Here is an 18,539-nt window from a genome sequence, read left to right as displayed (position 1 = left end):
CAGCATGGAGCTTCGAACCTGTGTCTGGCATGGCGCTGAATTTAGCCTTCAGCAACAAGTTTCAGATGCTGAGTATTTAATAACTCATGCTCTACAAAAGGAACAGTGTAAATTAAATAAAGCTGTTCCTCTTCTGTCAATAAAGGCATGTGCAGCTGGCGTACTTTGTAACTTAATCGTCAGGGGGGTTTGTAGATAAACAGCAACAGAGAAAAACACTAAACTGCCCAACTGGGAGAACAAGCTCTTCAAACACAGTGGTGTAAATGACGAGAGGGATCTTTGTGGTCCTGTCCCTCAAGAAAGCTGAGGAAGATCCTTCCATTGCCCAGCAACAAGTTGCCTTCAGTCATGGCTTATCGGTTAGCATGCTTATCTGGGAGTCACAATGCTGTGGGATAAGAGCCACTCGAGAGACCTGAGCATAAATATCTGGGCTGACGCTCCCAGTGTAGTACCGAGGGAGTGCTGCACTGTCAGAGGGCCTTCTTTCAGAGAAGACCTTGAATTGAGGCCCACATACACTCTCTCTCAACACAACACACAAGACAGGGTCAAAATTAGGTGGATGTACTCTTGGTCTGTAGGCTTCAGTATCAGGCCTGAAAGTACGTTTATGCTGATCAAACCGCCAGAAGGACTGCTTCCAATGGAATTATTCTGCCTCAGGAACGGAGCAAAAGCATCACTTGATTACCGACAACCTCAGTCCCTGTTTACGCTGAGGTGCTTCTACCTCACTATAAGGCAATAATGTTTTGCAGCAGTTGTCTGTCCAATCTTGACACTGGGTTGAACAGTGGAAGATTTGAGGTATTTGAAGCCCTTTCAAGTGTACTTGACTTTTGAGCAGGCCTCTGATGCTTGTAACATCTGCTGCTTTAACCACGTCTGTCTGAGGCAACAGATCTTAGGGAAGGGTAAGTGAAAGTTTTTTTTTTAAGGGGCAATTTTAGCGTGGCCAATCCACCTACTCTGCACATCTCTGCAGGGGTGAGACCCACGCAGACACAGGGTGGGGGGGGAGGGGAATGTGCAAACTCCACACGGACAGTGACCCAGAGCCGGGATCGAACCCGGGTCCTCGGCGCCGTGAGGCAGCAGTGCTGAAGGGTAAGTGAAAATGCAGTGATTTTTCATTGTCCTGCCTGGATTGCTCTTCAGCTTTTAGGCAGGGGTGACCTCTGTCGGTCTCCAATGACATCATTAAAGGAATTAAAAATCAAAGTTGTAATGACAGTATGAAGGAATGGAAAACTATCACAGCATTAGCTCCGATCAAATCACATTGGATTGAACTGTCGGACAGTAAATCAGAGCACAGCAACGGGAAGGTGCCTTTATTTAACACAGTAAAATATCCAAAGCTACTACACAGGACTGTTATCAAACACCAGTTACATACTGAGCCATACAAAGGCAGCTTGTTAAAAGCTTAGCCAGAGAATGAGATTTTAAAGGAGAAGGGACAGAGAGACAACTGGAGAGGTTTAGGGACGGAATTCCCTGAGCATGGGGCCCAGGCAGCTGAAGCCATGGATACCAATGGTGGAGTGAGATACAATGGGCGCGATTCTCCATCAGCTGATGCCGAAATTGGGGCGTGCGATCGGGCGGAGAATCGGTTCTGATACCAAAATCGCGGCAGCCGCCGGTTTGACACCAAATTGCGATGCTCCTTCACCTTAAAAACGTCGACAGCCCACTTTAAACCACCTATGTCGTATAGGTGACCCCCCTCTGGACCCAACTGCTCCATCAGCTGTATGGGCACTCCAGCACATTCATAGAACATACAGTGCAGAAGGAGGCCGTTTGGCCCATCAAGTCTGCACCGACCCACTTAAGCCCTCACTTCCACCCTATCCCCGTAACCCAATAACCCCTCCTACCCTTTTTGGTCACTAAGGGAAATTTAACATGGCCAATCCACCGAACCTGCACGTCTTTGGACTGTGGGAGGAAACCGGAGCACCCGGAGGAAACCCACACAGACACGGGGAGAACGTGCAGACTCCGCACAGACAGTGACCCAGCGGGGAATCGAACCTGGGACCCTGGCGCTGTGAAGCCACAGTGCTAACCACTATGCTACCGTGCTGCCCTATTCTGTCCCGTCTTTTCGTCCCCATCAGTCTGTGTGTGGCGGGGGGGGGGGGGGGGGGGGGGGGTGTATTTAAGCGCGACTGCAGCTTGTCAGCCCTGCGAGTGCCGATTAAGGACCCAGCGAGTCCCGCACCGTTCTGCATGGGGTTCGATGGGGTTCCTCGCGGCACCGGTGCCAGCCCCTCACCGTTACCGGAATCGGTCCAGGTGCAGCGCCGACTTTCCTGTCATAAAAGTCCACAGGCCTTGTGGAGTTTGCACATTCCCCCCCCCCCCCGCCCCCCCACCCCGCCCTGTGTCTGCGTGGGTCTCACCCCTGCAACCCAAAGACGTGCAGGGTAGGTGGATTCTCCAGTGTTAGAGGAATGGAGGACCAGGCAGTTAGTCTGATGTTGGGCCTTGATGCAGAGCCGGTGAAACTTGCTGCGAGGACATTATTGGGACTGTAGGTGTGGGCTGCGATGGCTAGCCTGATGTTCCATTAACCATTCCCCAGGGGCCGTTGTGGCATTGGGGCTCTTCCCAGACGAAAGAAACAAATGTTTAAGAAATCATCCTGAGCAGCACGGTGGCGCAGTGGTTAGCACTGCTGCTTCACGGCGCCGAGGTCACGGGTTCGATCCCGGCTCTGGGTCACTGTCCGTGTGGAGTTTGCACATTCTCCCTGTGTGTGCGTGGGTTTCACCCCCACAACCCAAAGATGTGCAGGGTAGGTGGATTGGCCACGCTAAATTGCCCCTTAATTAGAAAAGAATTAACTGGGCACTTTAAATCATCCTGTCCCTAAAGGAGATCACTCAAAATTCATCCAATGGACATGGGCATTGCTGGCAAGGATGGCGCCCATCACATGGGCATTGCTGGCAAGGATGGCGCCCATCACATGGGCATTGCTGGCAAGGATGGCGCCCATTGCCTATCCTTGGTCGTCCTTCGAAAAGGTGATGGTGAGCTGCGTTCCTGAACCGCTGCAGTCCATGTGGCGTAGGTACACCCAGAGTGCAGTTAGGGAGGAATTTCCAGGATTTTGAACCAGTGACAGTGAAGGAACAGCGGTATATTTCCAAGTCAGGGCGGCGAATGACTTGGAGGGCAATTTTGGAAGTGGTGATGTTCCCATGAGTCTGCTGCGGTTGTCCCTCTAGGTGGTGGAGGTTGTGTGTTCAGAAGGTGATGTCGAAGGAGGCATGGGTAAGACAATCCATGCCTCCTGAGATTAAGTACTCAGTACTCAACACCGACAACTGCCAATCTCCAGATGCAATTCTGCAACTCATCCGCTTCATTCTGGATCACAACGTCTTCACCTTCGACAACAAGTTCTTTCATCCAGACGCACGGAACAGCCATGGGGACCAAATTCGCATCCCAATACGCCAACATCTTCATGCACAAGTTTGAACAGGACCTACTCACCGCACAGGACCTTCAACCGATGTTATACACCAGATACATCGATGACATTTTTTTCCTTTGGACCCACGTCGAAGAATCATTGAAACGACTACACGATGACATTAATAAGTTCCATCCAACCATCAGACTCACCATGGACTACTCTCCAAAATCAGTTGCATTCTTGGACACACTCGTCTCCATCAAGGACGGTCACCTCAGCACTTCGCTTTACCGCAAACCCACGGATAACCTCATGATGCTCCACTTCTCCAGCTTCCACCCTAAACACATTAAAGAAGCCCATCCCCTATGGACAAGCGCTCTGTATACACAGGATCTGCTCAGACGAGGAGGAGCGTAACAGACATCTACAGACGTTGAAAGATGCCCTCGTACGAACAGGATATGGCACTCGACTCATCGATCGACAGTTCCAACGCGCCACAGCGAAAAACCGGACCAACCTCCTCAGAAGACAAACATGGGACACAACCGACAGAATACCCTTCGTCGTCCAGTACTTCCCCGGAGCGGAGAAACTACGTCATCTTCTTCACAGCCTTCAACACGTCATTGATGACGATGGAAATCTTGCCAAGGTCATCCCCACACCCCCACTACTTGCCTTTAAACAACCGCGCAACCTCAAACGAACCATTGTTTGCAGCAATACTACACAGTCTTCAGAACAGTGACCACGACACCACACAACCCTGTCATGGCAATCTCTGCAAGACGTGCCAGATCATCGACATGGATACCACCATTACACGTGAGAACACCACCCACCAGGTACGTGGTACATACTCGTGCGACTCGGCCAACGTTGTCTACCTCATACGCTGCAGGAAAGGATGTCCCGAAGCGTGGGTACATTGGCGAGACCATGCAGACGCTGCGACAACGAATGAACGGACATCGCGCAACAATCACCAGGCAGGAATGTTCCCTTCCAGTTGGGGAACACTTCAGCAGTCAAGGGCATTCAGCCTCTGATCTCCGGGTAAGCGTTCTCCAAGGCGGCCTTCAGGACCCGCGACAACGCAGAATCGCAAAGCAGAAACTTATAGCCAAGTGCCGCACACATGAGTGCGGCCTCAACCGGGACCTGGGATTCATGTCGCATTACATTCATTCCCCACCATCTGGCCTGCGAATCCTACCAACTGTCCTGGCTTGAGACAATTCACACCTCTTTAACCTGGGGTTGCCCCATCTCTGGATCTGTATTAATCACCTGCTAATGCTCGCATTCCTAGCATTGTTTGGCATCTTTGAATTTGTCTATATATGTGTTTCTGGAACAGACCTCTTCATTCACCTGAGGAAGGAGCAGCGCTCCGAAAGCTAGTGACATCGAAACAAACCTGTTGGACTTTAACCTGGTGTTGTAAGACTTCGTACTGTGCTCACCCCAGTCCAACGCCGGCATCTCCACATCCTGAGATTAAGTGCTGGAATAATTTCCTGGAATATCAGGATGTCGGCTGGGATTCTGTGAGGAAGACACAAAGATAGATGGGAAGGTAAGTGGTGAAGTAGCCACATAGGGCGGGATTCTCTGAAAATGGGGCTATGTCCCCGCGCCAACGACTCCGGCGTCAACGGCTCCCCAAAGTGAGGAACTTTCACCTTTCTAGCGGGCTATGTTGCCGCTGGAGTCGACCCCGCTGCTTCAGCCGCCGCCGAAGGGCCGGTGCGAGTTGGCGCGTGTGCGGAACGGCTGGCGTATTTCCGCACGCGGGGGCTCCCTTCTCCGCGCCAGCCCCCGGGCAACATGGCAGAGCCCTACAGGGGCCCGGTAGGGAGGAAAGAAGGCTCTCCACGGAACCAGACCGCCTGCAGATCGGTAGGCCCCGATTGCGGGCCAGGCCACCGTGGGGCCCCCCCAGTGTCAGAACCCCCCCGCGCCCCCCCCCCCCACCCAGGACCGCCCCCGCACACTTACCTGCCAGGTCCCCGCACGTGCGTGAGGTGAGTAATTCACGCCGGCGGGACTGGCCAAAACTTTACGGCCACTCGGCCCATCAGGGCCCGGTGAATCGCGGGGGGGGGCGCTGTCAACGGACACCGACCGGCGTGGCGGGGAATTCGCTCCTCCCCCTGGGGATTCTCCAACCCGGCGCCGGGTCGGAGAATCCTGGCCATAGAGTCTGCAGGGGGGATTGGCAGGTTAATTAAGAGGATATAATGTAGGAAAATAATGTCAGAAGTTGTGCACTGTGGTAGGAAGAATAAAGGAGCTGAATATTATTTAAATGGAGACAGTCTGCAGAAAGCTGCAGCACAGGGGGGATTGAGGGTCCTTCTGCATAAATCACAAAAAGCAAGTTCAGCGGGTAGCTGGGACGGCAAATGGAATGTTGGCCTTTATTTCAAAGGGAATGGAGTATAAAATAGGGACGTCGAGGGAAAACTATACAAGGCATTAGTTACATCACACCTGGAATACTGTGAACAGTTTTGGTTCCCTTACCCAAGGAAAGATATACTGACATTGGAGACCATCCAGAGAAGGGTTCACGGTTATGAGGTTGATCCCGAGTACGGAGGGATTTTCTGATGAGGCGAGGTTGAGTAGGTTGGGCCCGTACTCAATGGAGTTTAGAAGAATGAGAGGTGACCATTTGGGACACATAGGGCTCGATTCAACTAATTGGGAATAAAGTCTCATAGTGAGCGCATTTATCCGCGTGCTTCCCTACCACTCGCAGTGCCAAAAACACATGGCTATACAGCACGACTCGCTTTGTACAAGGGGCCTCAGCGGGGAACACACGGCCGAGGCCGTACATAGCCCCATTTTGCACAGAGGAGTTGCGTCCCGCCGGAACTCCCCAGTGTAGCGAGAGATTTAAAAATGGTATTGCAAACTCCGAGGCCACAGCAGCGACCACCCCCCTCAGTCCGAACGCACTATGGAAGGGTCCCCGCCTCCCCCACCCCACCCGCACTCCACCAACCCCCCACGCAGGGGCATCCTCAGCCCGATCGCACCCATGCAGAAAATACCAGCTTGGCAGTGCCCATGCCAGCTTGCAGTGCCACCTGGGTGCCTTGGCAGTGCCAGGCTAGCACCCAAGTAGTATCCCAAAGCCTCAGGTACCCGGGAATCTGCACATTAACGTCAGACTAGCTGTCTCACTTTAACAAAGAACAAAGAACAACACAGCACAGGAACAGGCCCTTCGGCCCGCCAAGCCTGTACCGGTCAGGATACCAACCTTGGCCAAAACCCTCAGCACTTCCTTGTGCCATACCCCTCTATACCCATCCTATCTATGTGTTTGCCAAGATACCTTTTGAACGCCGTTAATGTGCGTTTAATATGCAGATAATGTGGGCACAACATGGCCATTGGTTCGCAGCCATCGGATTCTCAGGGGGCTTGACAGGATCGATGCTGAGAGTTTGTTTCCCCTGTGGGAGAGTCGAGGATCGGGGGCAAATCTCAGAATCAAGGGTTGTCCATTTTTTTTAATAAACATTTTATTGAGGTATTTGTGATTTTGTAACAATAACAGAAGAAACAGTGTACAAACAAATACAAGCATAGTGCAACGGTCGTCTTCCTACCTCACAGGTCCCACCTTTCTTACACACTAACCCCCCCCTCTCTGCTGACGGTTAATTTTCCCTCAAGAAGTCGACGAACGGTTGCCACCTCCGGGCGAACCCTGACATTGACCCTCTCAAGGCAATCTTGATTTTCTCCAAACAGAGAAAGCTAGATATGTCCGATAGCCAGGTCTCCGACTTCGGGGCTTTGAGTCCCTCCAAGCTAATAGTATCCGTCTCTGGGTGACCAGGGAAGCAAAGGCCAGAACGTCTGCCTCTTTCTCCTCCTGGATTCCCGGGTCTTCCGACACCCCGAAAATCGCCACCTCTGGACTTGGTGCCACCCTTGTTTTTAACACCGTGGACATGACCTCCGCAAACCCCTGCCAAAATCCCCCAAGCTTCGGACATGCCCAGAACATGTGGACATGGTTCGCTGGTCCTCCTGCACACCTTCCACACCTGTCTTCTATCCCTAATAACCTGCTCTTCTGGGCCACTGTCATGTGAGCCCGGTGAACAACCTTAAATTGTATCAGGCTGAGCCTGGCACATGTTGTGGACGCGTTGACTCTACTCAACGCGTCCGCCCAGAGACCATCCTCTATCTCTCCTAACTCCTCTTCCCATTTGTGTTTCAGCTCCTCGGTCTGCGTTTCCTCTGATCCCACGAGCTCTTTATAGATGTCCGAAACCCTCCCTTCTCCCACCCACACTGTGGAAGCTACCCTGTCCTGTATCCCCCTCAGTGGTAGGAGCGGGAAGGTTGAGACCTGCCTGCGTTGGAAGTCCCGCCCCTGAAGGTATCTAAACTCATTCCCTCCCATCAATTCAAATTTCTCCTCCAACTCCCTCAGGCTGGGGAAGCTCCCCTCTATGAACTGATCTCCCATCCTCTCGATCCCTGCTCTATGCCAACTCCGAAACCCTCCATCCAGCCTCCCCGGGGCAAACCGATGATTATTGCAGATTGGAGACCAGACCGATGCTCCCCCTGCTCCCACATGTTTCCTCCATTGCCCCCAGATTCTCAGGGCTGCCACCACTGTGGGGCTGGTGGAGTACCGTGCCGGCAGGAACGGCAGAGGCGCCGTAACCAGGGCCCCAAACTCGTGCCCTTACATGATGCCACCTCCACGTGCTCCCACACCGACACCCCCCCCCCCCCCCCCCCCCCCCCCACCGCCCACTTCCTAATCATGGCTCTATTCGCCGCCCAATAGTAATTGCAAAGGTTCGGCAGTGCCAGCAACCCCCCCCCCCACCCCGGCTACGCTCCAGCATCCCCTTTTTTACTCGCGGGGTCTTACCCGCCCATACAAAGCCAGAGATCACCTTGTTTACCCGTTTAAAAAAGGCCCGTGGAATAAAGATGGGGAGACGCTGAAAAACAACCAGGAATGTCGGGAGGACCGTCATTTTCACTGTCTGCACCCTCCCAGCCAGTGATAGCGGGAGCATGTCCCACCTTCGGAGGTCTTCCTTCACTTGGTCCACCAGTCGGGTCAAATTTAGCTTATGTAGCCGTTCCCATTCCCTTGCCTGGATGCCTAGATACCGAAAGATTCCCCTACCACTCGAAACGGCAGCCCCCCCCGTCGCCTCTCCTGCCCCCTTGCCTGGATCCCGAACATCTCACCATGTTCAATTTATAACCCAAAAACCGGCCAAATTCCCCCAGAATCCTCATAATTTCTGCCATCCCCTCTAGTGGGTCAGAAACATGTAGGAGCAGGTGATCTGCGTATAGCGAGACTCTAAGTTTCACCCCTCCCCTTCCAGCCCCTTGAGGCTCTCAGCGCGAGTGCCAGTGGCTCTATGGCCAGCGCGAATGGCAGTGGGGAGAGGGAACATCCCTGCCTCGTCCCCCGGTGCAGCCTAAAATAGCCCGATGTCAACCTGTTCGTCCGTACACTCGCCACAGGCGCCTGATGCAGCCGCCTAACCCAGTCGGTGAAGCCCCGTCCAAACCCAAACCGCCCCAGCACCTCCCACAGATAGTCCCATTCCACCCGATCAAAGGCCTTCTCTGTCCATTGTGACCAGTACCTCTACGTCCCTACCCTCTGTGGGCATCATGATCACATTCAACAGTCTTCTAACGTTGGCCGCCAACTGCCTGCCCTTAACAAATCCCGTCTGGTCCTCCCCAATCACATCCGGAACGCAGTCTTCGATCCTAGAGCACAGGATTTGGGCCAACAGTTTGGCGTCAACATTTAGTCAGGAGATCGGTCTGTAGGACCCGCATAACTCCGGGTCCTTCTCCTGCTTCAGGATCAATGAGATAGTGGCCTGTGACATTGTCGGGGGAAGCCCCCCTCTCTCCCTTGCCTCATTAAATGTCCTCATCAGCAGTGGCCCCAGCATCCCAGAGAACTTTTAATAAAACTCCACTGGGTACCCCTCCGGTCCCGGGGCTTTACCCGACTGCATGGCCTTCAGGCCATCTGCTATCTCTTCCAACCCGATCGGGGCCCCCATCCCTTCTACCTGCCCTTCCTCCACCTTCGGGAACCTCAGCCCCCCTAAGAATTGCCTCATCCCTTCCGGCCCAGCTGGGGATTCTGACTCATATAACCTGCTATAAAACTCCTTGAACGCCCTGTTAATCCCTGCTGAATCTCCGACCAAGTTCCTGTCTCTGTCCTTCACTTTCCCAATCTCCCTGGCTGCCTCCCTCTTTCTAAGCTGCTACACAAGCATTCTGCTGGCCTTCTCTCCATACTCAGATATCGCCCCCCTCGCTTTCCTCAGCTGCTCCACCGCCCTCCCTGTAGTTAACAAGCCAAACTCCGCCTGTAGCCTCCGTCGTTCCCTTAAAAGCCCTGCCTCTGGGGTCTCCGCATCTCTCCGTCCTGAGTCCAGGTCCGGGATTTTCCCCAACATCCGCCTTATAAACTCCACATCATCCCAGTTTGGCGCATACACATTCACGAGTACCACCGGCAGCCCTTCCAGCTTCCCACTAACCATGATGTACCGACCTCCCACATCCGCAACTATTCTTCCCGTCTTGAATGACACTCGCTTATTAATCAGGATCAAGATCTTAGTCTAGTCTTAGAGTCCAGCCCCGAATGAAATACCTGCCCAACCCATCCCTTCCTTAGTCTAGTCTGACCGATTACCTAAGATGTGCCTCCTATAACATTGCCACGTCCGCCTTCAATCCCCTCAAACACGCGTACACGCGTGACCTCTTGACCAGCCCATTTAGCTCTCTAACGTTCCACCTGATCAGCCTGGTCGGGGGGGCTTCTTGCCCGTGTTGTGCAGCCTCCGTCCCCGACCTCCCTTTTGTCCCTTGCAACAGTCCCTCCCCCGTCTGCAGAGCAATTTCCCCCTCCCCCCAATAACAGCAGCGTAAAAATAGTCCACTTCAGCAAGCATAACATCTGCTCACCCCCCACTGCGCTTCTGTGAGCTAGCCCGCAAGCTAGCTTGGTAGCCCCCGCCCATGGCGCCAAACATTTTCCCACCTATTGTTCCCCCACCCCCGTTTGGACATACATATTCAAGTGAAAGTATTCCCAGCCCAGTTAACCGAAAGAAACAAAAAGCAGAGAAAAACCCCACATCCAAAATTCACACCTCCATCCCCCACCAGTACCAATGCAAACTTTAACTTACACAAATACGTGGCAGCTCCAGGATCGATACAGAAGGCATTACAAATATAGTCCAAAAACATTTTTATCGTGTACACTGCAGCAAAGTTCAAACACCTCAGTCCCCTGCCAGCCCTTTCCTTCTGGCAAAGTCCATCGCTTCCTCAGGCGACTCAAAATAGAAGTGTTGCTCTTCATAAGTGACCCAATGATGGGCTGGATACAGCAGTCCAAACTTCACCTTCTTCTTGAAAAGGGTCGACTTTACTTGGTTGAATCCCGCTCTTCTCCTGGCTACTTCCACGCTCAGGTCTTGATAAATGCGCTGGATGCTGTTCTCCCACGTACAGCTCCATGTCTGCTTAGATACGCTCCTTATCCAGGTGTCTGTGCAATCACATCACCATTGCCTCGGGGGGGGGGGGGGGGTCACCTAACGCGGCTTCTTCGCTAATGCTCTGTGCGCCCTGTCCACCTCCAAGGGTCGGGTGAACATCCCATCCCCCATTAGCTTCTCGAGCATACCCGCTATATATACCCCCGCATCCGCTGCTTCGGACTCCTCCGGGAGACCAACGATCCTCAAGTTCTGCCGGCGGGACCTATTCTCTAGATCCTCCACCTTCTCCAGGAGCCTTTTCTCCTGGTCCCTCAGCATCTTCACCTCCACCTCCATTGCTGTTTGGTGTTCCTCATGCTCGTTCAGTGCCTTCTCCACTTTCTGGATCGCCCGATCTTGAGCATCCAGTCTATGTTCCAGCCGGGCGATCGATTCCCTAATCGGGTCCAAGCATTCCTGTTTCTGCTTGACGAAGCCCTCCTGTATAAACTGCATCAACTGCTCCGTCGACCACTGGGTCGTCGAGCCAGGACAGCGGTCGCACGCCATGCTTTTTCCTGCTGCAGCTTCGACCCAGGCCTTCTCTGTTCGCCTATTTCTTCCTTTGCGAGCACTCCTGGTCCGCCTCGCCATGCACTGGTGTGGGACTCCTCCTTACAGTCGTGTCCACTATCAATTTTTCAAGTAAAATTCAAGAGAAAATCGGGGAAAAGGTCCAAAGGTCCGACCCGAGCGGGAGCCACCAAATGTGCGACCTACTCCTTCATGGCCACCACCGGAAGTCCCCAAGGGTTGTCCATTTAACACAGAGATGGGGAGGAATTTCTTCTCTCAGAGGGGAGTGAATCTGTGGAATTCTTTACCGCAGAGAGCTGTGGAGGCTGGGTCGTTAAGTGTGTTCAAGGCAATTTCCGGTGATGGCGGGCGGGAGGCGGCCGCACAATGGAGAGCCCCCGCTCGGGAACGGCAATTTTGGGGCTTTAAGCCCGGTCCCAGGGTCCGCGGAGGCGGCAGAAGAAGGGAGAAGGCACGGAGGAGGCACTGAGAAGACACAGGAGGAAAAAAGAACAAAGAAAAATGTCGAGGGTCAGCAGAAAAACGGCCGGAAAAAAAACAGCTGGAGGTCCGTCGGGGAGTGGAAAGGTCACCGTGGGGTCACCAGGAAAAATGGAGGCTGGACCACCAGGGAAGGCCTCCCTGCTTACGGCTGAAAAAATAACTAAGGTGATGGCTGCGGAATTTGAAAAGCAGTTGGCGCAGATTGCGAAATGCATGGAGACGGCGAGGAAGGAGATGAGGGAGGCTTTGAGTGTGCTGGTGGAGGAGGCGGTTTCCCCGGTGAGGACGGAGGTGGCGAGCGCAGTGGCGGAGGTGCGAGAGCAAGGGGAGGTGCTGAAGGAAGTGGAGGAGACTTTATTGCAGCACGGTGATCAACTTGCCTCGATGGGGAAAGAGATGCGGAAGGTGGTGGACACTAACAAGGATCTGCGAGGAAAAATGGAAGACCTGGAAAATAGATCCAGGCGACAGAACTTGAGGATTGTGGGGCTGCCCAAAGGAGTTGAAGGATCGAAGCCGACTGAGTATTTTGCCGTGATGCTGGCGAAACTATTGGGGGAGGGGGAGGACCCCTCCCGATATGAACTGGATCGGGCTCATCGGTCGTGGAGGCCTGTACCAAAGGCGAGTGAGCCGCCAAGGGCAGTGACTCTGTGCTTCCGTAGGTACAGGGTGAAGGAGAAGGTCCTGAGCTGGGCCAAGCAGAAGCGGGTGGTGCAGTGGGCTGGAGCTGGTATACGTGTATACCAGGACTTTACGGTGGAGCTGGCAAGGAGGCGGGCTGCCTTCAACCGGGTGAAGAGGGCACTGTACATTAGCAAGGTGCGGTGCGGCATTGTATATCCAGCGAAGCTGAGGGTGACTTACAAGCTCAGGGACTTTTATTTTGGAACGGCGGAAGTAGCGGAGGAGTTTGCGAAGGCAGAAGGACTGTGGCAGAACTGACAAATTGAGGAATGGTCATGTGCCGATGTAACCTCATGACTGTATTTTCTTTTTTTTTGTATCACTGCGCGTGGGTGTAGAGATTAAAGGAGCCAATGTGGTATATATTTGGACGAGGGAAGGGACGGGACTTTCACTCGAAATGAGAGTTCTTTGGGGTGTAGGTGGATATGCGGGGTTTGTGTGCTAAAAGGGGATCTTTGGGCTTTCCTGGGGCCGGGCAAGGGGGAAAGGGACCCGGGTGGGGGCCTCCACGCTGGCCGGTTTAAGCCGGCCAGTGAACGGGAGTGAGGTGGGGGGAGGGGCTGTGGCCATCGGAGCCTGACCGAACAGGGTCCGAGTGGTCTAGCCGGGGTGGAAAGTTGGGGGGGAGGAACCGAGGGTAGGGGGAGGAGTTTTACAAGAGGCAGTGGACAGGAGGAGCTGGAGACCTGGGGGGCGGGGGGGGGGGGGGGGGGTGGAGCAGGAGAGCTGTGTAAGATTAAGGGTGACTATGGGTAATCCCTGATTCCTTTTTGCCATTTGTTTATGTAAACATGCGGGTTGAGGTTTGGGGGTTGGTGGGGGAATGGGATCGTTGTTATTATGGGGACTGACATATCTTGCTGATTATTGTTTATTGTTGATGGATGTAAATGTGGGAGAAAATGTGAAAATGGAGGAGAATAAAAATTTAAAAAAAAAAAAAAGTGTGTTTTTTTAACCACACTGCATGTGGCGCAGTGGTTAGCACAGGGACTGGGTGCTGAGGACCCGGGTTCGAATCCCGGCTCTGGGTCACTGTCCGTGTGGAGTTTGCACATTCTCCCCGTGTCTGCGTGGGTTTCACCCCCACAACCCAAAGTTGTGCAGGTTAGGTGGATTGGCCACGCTAAATTGACCCTTAATTGGAAACAAAAATAATTGGGCACTCTAAATTTTTTTTAAAAAGTATATCCAAGGCTGAGATAGACAGATTTTTAATCAGTGAGGGAATCGAGGGTTATGGGGATAAAGCGGGAAAGTGGAGTTGAGGATTTTCACATCAGATCAGTCATGATTGAATGGCAGCGCAGACTCGATGGGCCGAATGGCCCACTCCTGCTCCTCAGTTTGGTCTTATGGTCTGCTTGGTTCTGAATAGAATCTCAGAGGTCCTATTTTGTAAAATGGAAGGAGTTAATTCTGGAAACCTCAGGTGAAGGTCATTGCATCTGAAGGGTTAAAAAAATTGACCACTTTTCCTCATGAACAGCATGGATCTTGGACTCAGAACTGAAGAGAGCTTCCCGGTTTGTCTAAAGTTAAACAGAATTTATTGAAATATTTTGGTTGCTGAGTGCCTCTCCAATGACCTCATTATTTATTCTGTAACCTCATGATTTTGTAATAGTTTTTGAAGCTGCCAGTTCTGCTGTGAGAGAGACAGAGAGGGAGGGAGAGAGCCAACGTGAGGTTTTTTATCTTTTTTACCTGATACTGATGAAACAGAATAACAAATTAAATTGTTGCATCAATATTTCACATTTGCACAGGAAAGATTAACAAGCAGTTATTTCATCTGTCACTTTTCATTCACAACTCGCTGCGAGATAGATTCCTTCCAGCTTCAGGGGGAAACTAATGATTTTAGATCCACTCGAGTATTAGCATTTGCGTCCTTGTTTTCAAATCCATCCATGGCTCCCCCTCCACCAGCCCCCGTCCCCCCCCCCCCTCCCCGCCGCCCAACTCCGGAATATTCTTTTTTTAAATGTAGTAATTGACGCCGCGCGGCATCGCTGTTAAATTGACGCCATCAGCAGAGAAACGGCCGGAGACGCGCAGGATGCTCAGGGACCAGCACGCCGCGCCAGGTGTGCCGATTCGGCGGGCTGTGCGGAGGGATTCGAGAGCCCGCACAGCGATTCACCGAGCCGGCGCGGGCTCAGAGAATCCCGGCCAAGGATTTTTGAAAAAATTAATTAATTAATTAAAATTAAATAAATTTAGAGTACGCAAATTCTATTTTCCAATTAAGGGGCAATTTAGTGTGGCCAATCCACCTAACCTGCACATCTTTGGGTTGTGGGGGTGAAACCCACGCAGACACGGGGAGAATGTGCAAACTCCACACAGACCGTGACCCGGGGCCGGGATTGAACCGGAGCTAACCACTGTGCCACCCTGCCGCCCCCACGAGAAACAAGAGTTAATGTGTCAGATCTAAATGACCCTTTTGCAAATCTCTACAGAAGCATCTTGGGTTGTTTCACTTTGCTGGAGGCACTATATAAATGTGTGTGGTTGTGGTTGACCAGGTGTTGATGGCATTTCCCTTTTTTTATAAATACTGTTCTTCAATAATTATCAAATTAGTATTGCATAAGACTCAGGGGCGAGAATCGCCGGGGGGGGGGGGCGGCGTTAATCCCGCCCCGCCGCCCCGACGGCGGCTGCCGAATTCTCCTGCGCTGGGGTTTTGGGCGGGAATCGCGCCGCGCCAGTCGGCGGCCGCTGGCCGCGGCCCCCCAGCGATTCTCCGCCTCGTGGATGGCCACCCGTTTTCGGCCAGTCTCGCCGGCATAAATTACGCAAGGTCCATACTGGTGGGACCTGGCTCTGCGGCGGCTACGGAGTCCTCGGGGGGGGGGGCGCGATGGGTCTGGCCCCGGGGTGGGGGGGGCCCCCATGGTGGCCAGGCCCGCGATCGGGGCCCACCGATCCGCGGGCGGGCCTGTGCCGTGCGGACACTCTTTCCCTCTGTGCCGGCTGCTGTGAACCTCCGCGATGGCCGGCGCAGAGAAAAAACCCCATGTGCATGCGCTGGGATCACGTCAGCGGTTCTGCGTATGCTCCCATGCATGCGCCAACTCGCGGCGGCCGGCGGAGGCCCTTCGGCGCCGGTTGGCGAGGCGGCAAACACCCCAACGCCGGCCTAGCCCCCGAAGGTGCGGAGGATTCCACACCTTCGGGGCGCCCCGACGCCGGAGTGGGTCACGCCACTCCTCGGCGCTGGTACGGCCCGCCCCGCCGGTGAGCGGAGAATCCCGCCCCAGATCTTTGACCGTTGGCCAATTTACTGGGATTAATGAAGAGAGTGAGGTAGAGGGGCAGAGAGGGAATTCTGGAGTTTAGACAATGTGGACAATACTTTGTTTTTACTTAGTGTAGGTAATGGAAACTTTTACCAAGCGTATGTTAAATACCGGGGCATAAAATTTATAAGAGCTGGACTCTTAGCTGCTCACTTGATGAAAGGATACATTCCATTCGTTAACACATCTCACATGTTAATGATAGTTCTATCTCACTCAGCTGCACCACTCTGACAGAATGATAGCCTAGAATCGAGCGTTATTGATGTAAATGAGTGAACAACGAATGTGTTTGAATGACCTTCGTCTGTCTGATACTCCCAGACAGGCATTAAAACCTATTCGGGATCTATTCTCCATGTTGTTAATTTATTAGCAACATAACAGTAATTTATGCAGCACCGTTAGTGTAATGAAAAATCCCATGACACTTCACAAGAGCATTTTCAAACAATTTGACACCAAGACACATAAGGAGATATTAGGAAAGGTGACCAGAACTTGGTCAATGAGTAGGTTTTACGGAGCCATCTTAGAATCATAGAATTTACAGTGCAGAGGGAGGACATTTGGCCATCGAGTCTGTACCGGCCCTTGTCAAGAGCACCCAACTCCACCCTATCCCCGTAACCCCACCAAACCATTTTGGACACTAAGGACAATTTAGCATGGCCAATCCACCTAACCTGCACTTCTTTGGACTGTGGGAGGAAACCGGAGCACCCGGAGGAAACCCACGCAGACACGGGGAGAAAGTGCAGACTCCACACAGTCACCCGAGGTCGGAATCAAACCTGGGACCCTGGCGCCTGTGAGCCAGCAGTGCTTAACCACTGTAGCACTGTGTCATACTGGCATGAGAAGGGAAGTGTCCAGATGTGCACCATGCAACAAGCCCAGGTCCCACCGAGCGAAAGATTGACTGCACCTTCATGAGATTCCAGAGCTTCCATGGTCCCTCGCTGCAGCAGATACATTTGACTGGAATGGGAAATATCATCGAGACCTTGCTGGTTCATTCTCAGGGTGGTTTGAAGTTGATCACTTACCTGACGTGAAGAGCACTGCAGTAATCGGGAAGCTGGAGAGACACTTCACTGTGCATGGCATTCCACAACGGATAATATCAGACAATGGCAGGCAGTTTGTGTGCCTGCCAAAGTCCAAGGACTTTGCAAACGCACATGGCACTTTGTACATGTCACAAGCAGCCCTCTTTATCCACAATCGAATGGTGCAGCCGAGTGTGAAGTACCTTCAGCAAAACACCACCTCAACAAATTAATCCAGGACAGCTCAGATATTTATGCTGCATTGCTTCGTCTGCGCAGGCTGCCAGGGAAAGGTCTGCCCTGGAGAATGCTCTCCCGGCTCTGCAGGAACATGATCCCTGTTCCCAAGTCCCTGCTACATCCCAAAGTGGAAACAAATGTGAAGGAAGCCCTTATGAATGGTGACAAAGGGGGCAGCACGGTGGCGCAGTGGGTTAGCACTGCAGCCTCACGGCGTTGAGGTTCCAGGTTTGATCCCAGCTCCGGGTCACTGTCCGTGTGGAGTTTGCACATTCTCCCCGTGTCTGCGTGGGTCACGGTAGCACAAGTGGATAGCACTGTGGCTTCACAGCTCCAGGGTCCCAGGTTCGATTCCCCGCTGGGTCACTGTCCGTGTGGAGTTTGCACATTCTCCCCGTGTCTGCGTGGGTCACGGTAGCACAAGTGGATAGCACTGTGGCTTCACAGCTCCAGGGTCCCAGGTTCGATTCCCCGCTGGGTCACTGTCTGTGAGGAGTCTGCACGTTCTCCCCGTGTCTGCGCGGGTTTCCTCCGGGTGCTCCGGTTTCCTCCCACAGTCCAAAGATGTGCAGGTTAGGTGGATTGGCCATGATAAATTGCCCTTAGTGACCAAAAAGGTTAGATAGGGTTATTGGGTTACGGGGATAGGGTGGAAGTGAGGGATTAAGTGGGTCGGTGCAGACTCAATGGGCCGAATGACCTCTTTCTGCACTGTATGGTCTATGTTCTATGTAGTTCCAGGGTAAACGTTAGAAAAAATGTATAGTTTCAAGTGTGTTTAATTGAATGTTTCTGTGTCTAACCGGTAGCACAGAGGCACAGTGTTAGCATGTCGGCCTCACAGTGCCAGGGACCAAGGTTCAATTCCAGCTTTGGGTGACTGTGTGGAGTTTGCCCATTCTCCCCGTGTCTGCGTGGGTTTCCTCCAGGTGATCCCATTTCCTCCCACAATCCAAAGATGTTAAGCTTAGGTGGATTGGCCATAATCAATGCGCAGGGTTACAGGGATAGGGCGAGGGAGTCGGTCTGGGTAGGGTGCTCTTATGGAGAGTTGGTGCAGACTTGATAGTGCAAATAGCCTCCTTCTGCACTGGAGGGATTGTGTGACTCTACGAAGGGTAAAACCTATAGTTAGATTCATATTTGTATGTGCATTTCTATTGTGTTTAGAGGG

At 52.8% G+C, this 18,539-nt stretch overlaps 1 long non-coding RNA gene across 1 annotated transcript in view; it reads right to left on the bottom strand.

Annotated features, from left to right (window-relative positions):
• LOC140385647 (uncharacterized) overlaps positions 1 to 17,188 on the bottom strand; it is a 31,602-nt gene extending 14,414 nt beyond the window's left edge. The window contains exons 1-2 of the long non-coding RNA XR_011933414.1: positions 17,123 to 17,188; positions 4,872 to 4,999 (exon numbers count right to left, since the gene is read on the bottom strand). This is a non-coding gene — a long non-coding RNA (uncharacterized lncRNA). The remainder of the gene's footprint in view (positions 1 to 4,871; positions 5,000 to 17,122) is intronic.
• Between the last annotated feature and the right edge of the window lie 1,351 nt (positions 17,189 to 18,539).

Source organism: Scyliorhinus torazame, chromosome 1, assembly GCF_047496885.1.
Source record: "Scyliorhinus torazame isolate Kashiwa2021f chromosome 1, sScyTor2.1, whole genome shotgun sequence".
In the NCBI taxonomy this organism is placed as follows: Eukaryota; Metazoa; Chordata; class Chondrichthyes; order Carcharhiniformes; family Scyliorhinidae; genus Scyliorhinus; species Scyliorhinus torazame.
This window is presented reverse-complemented; position numbering and strand designations above follow the sequence as displayed.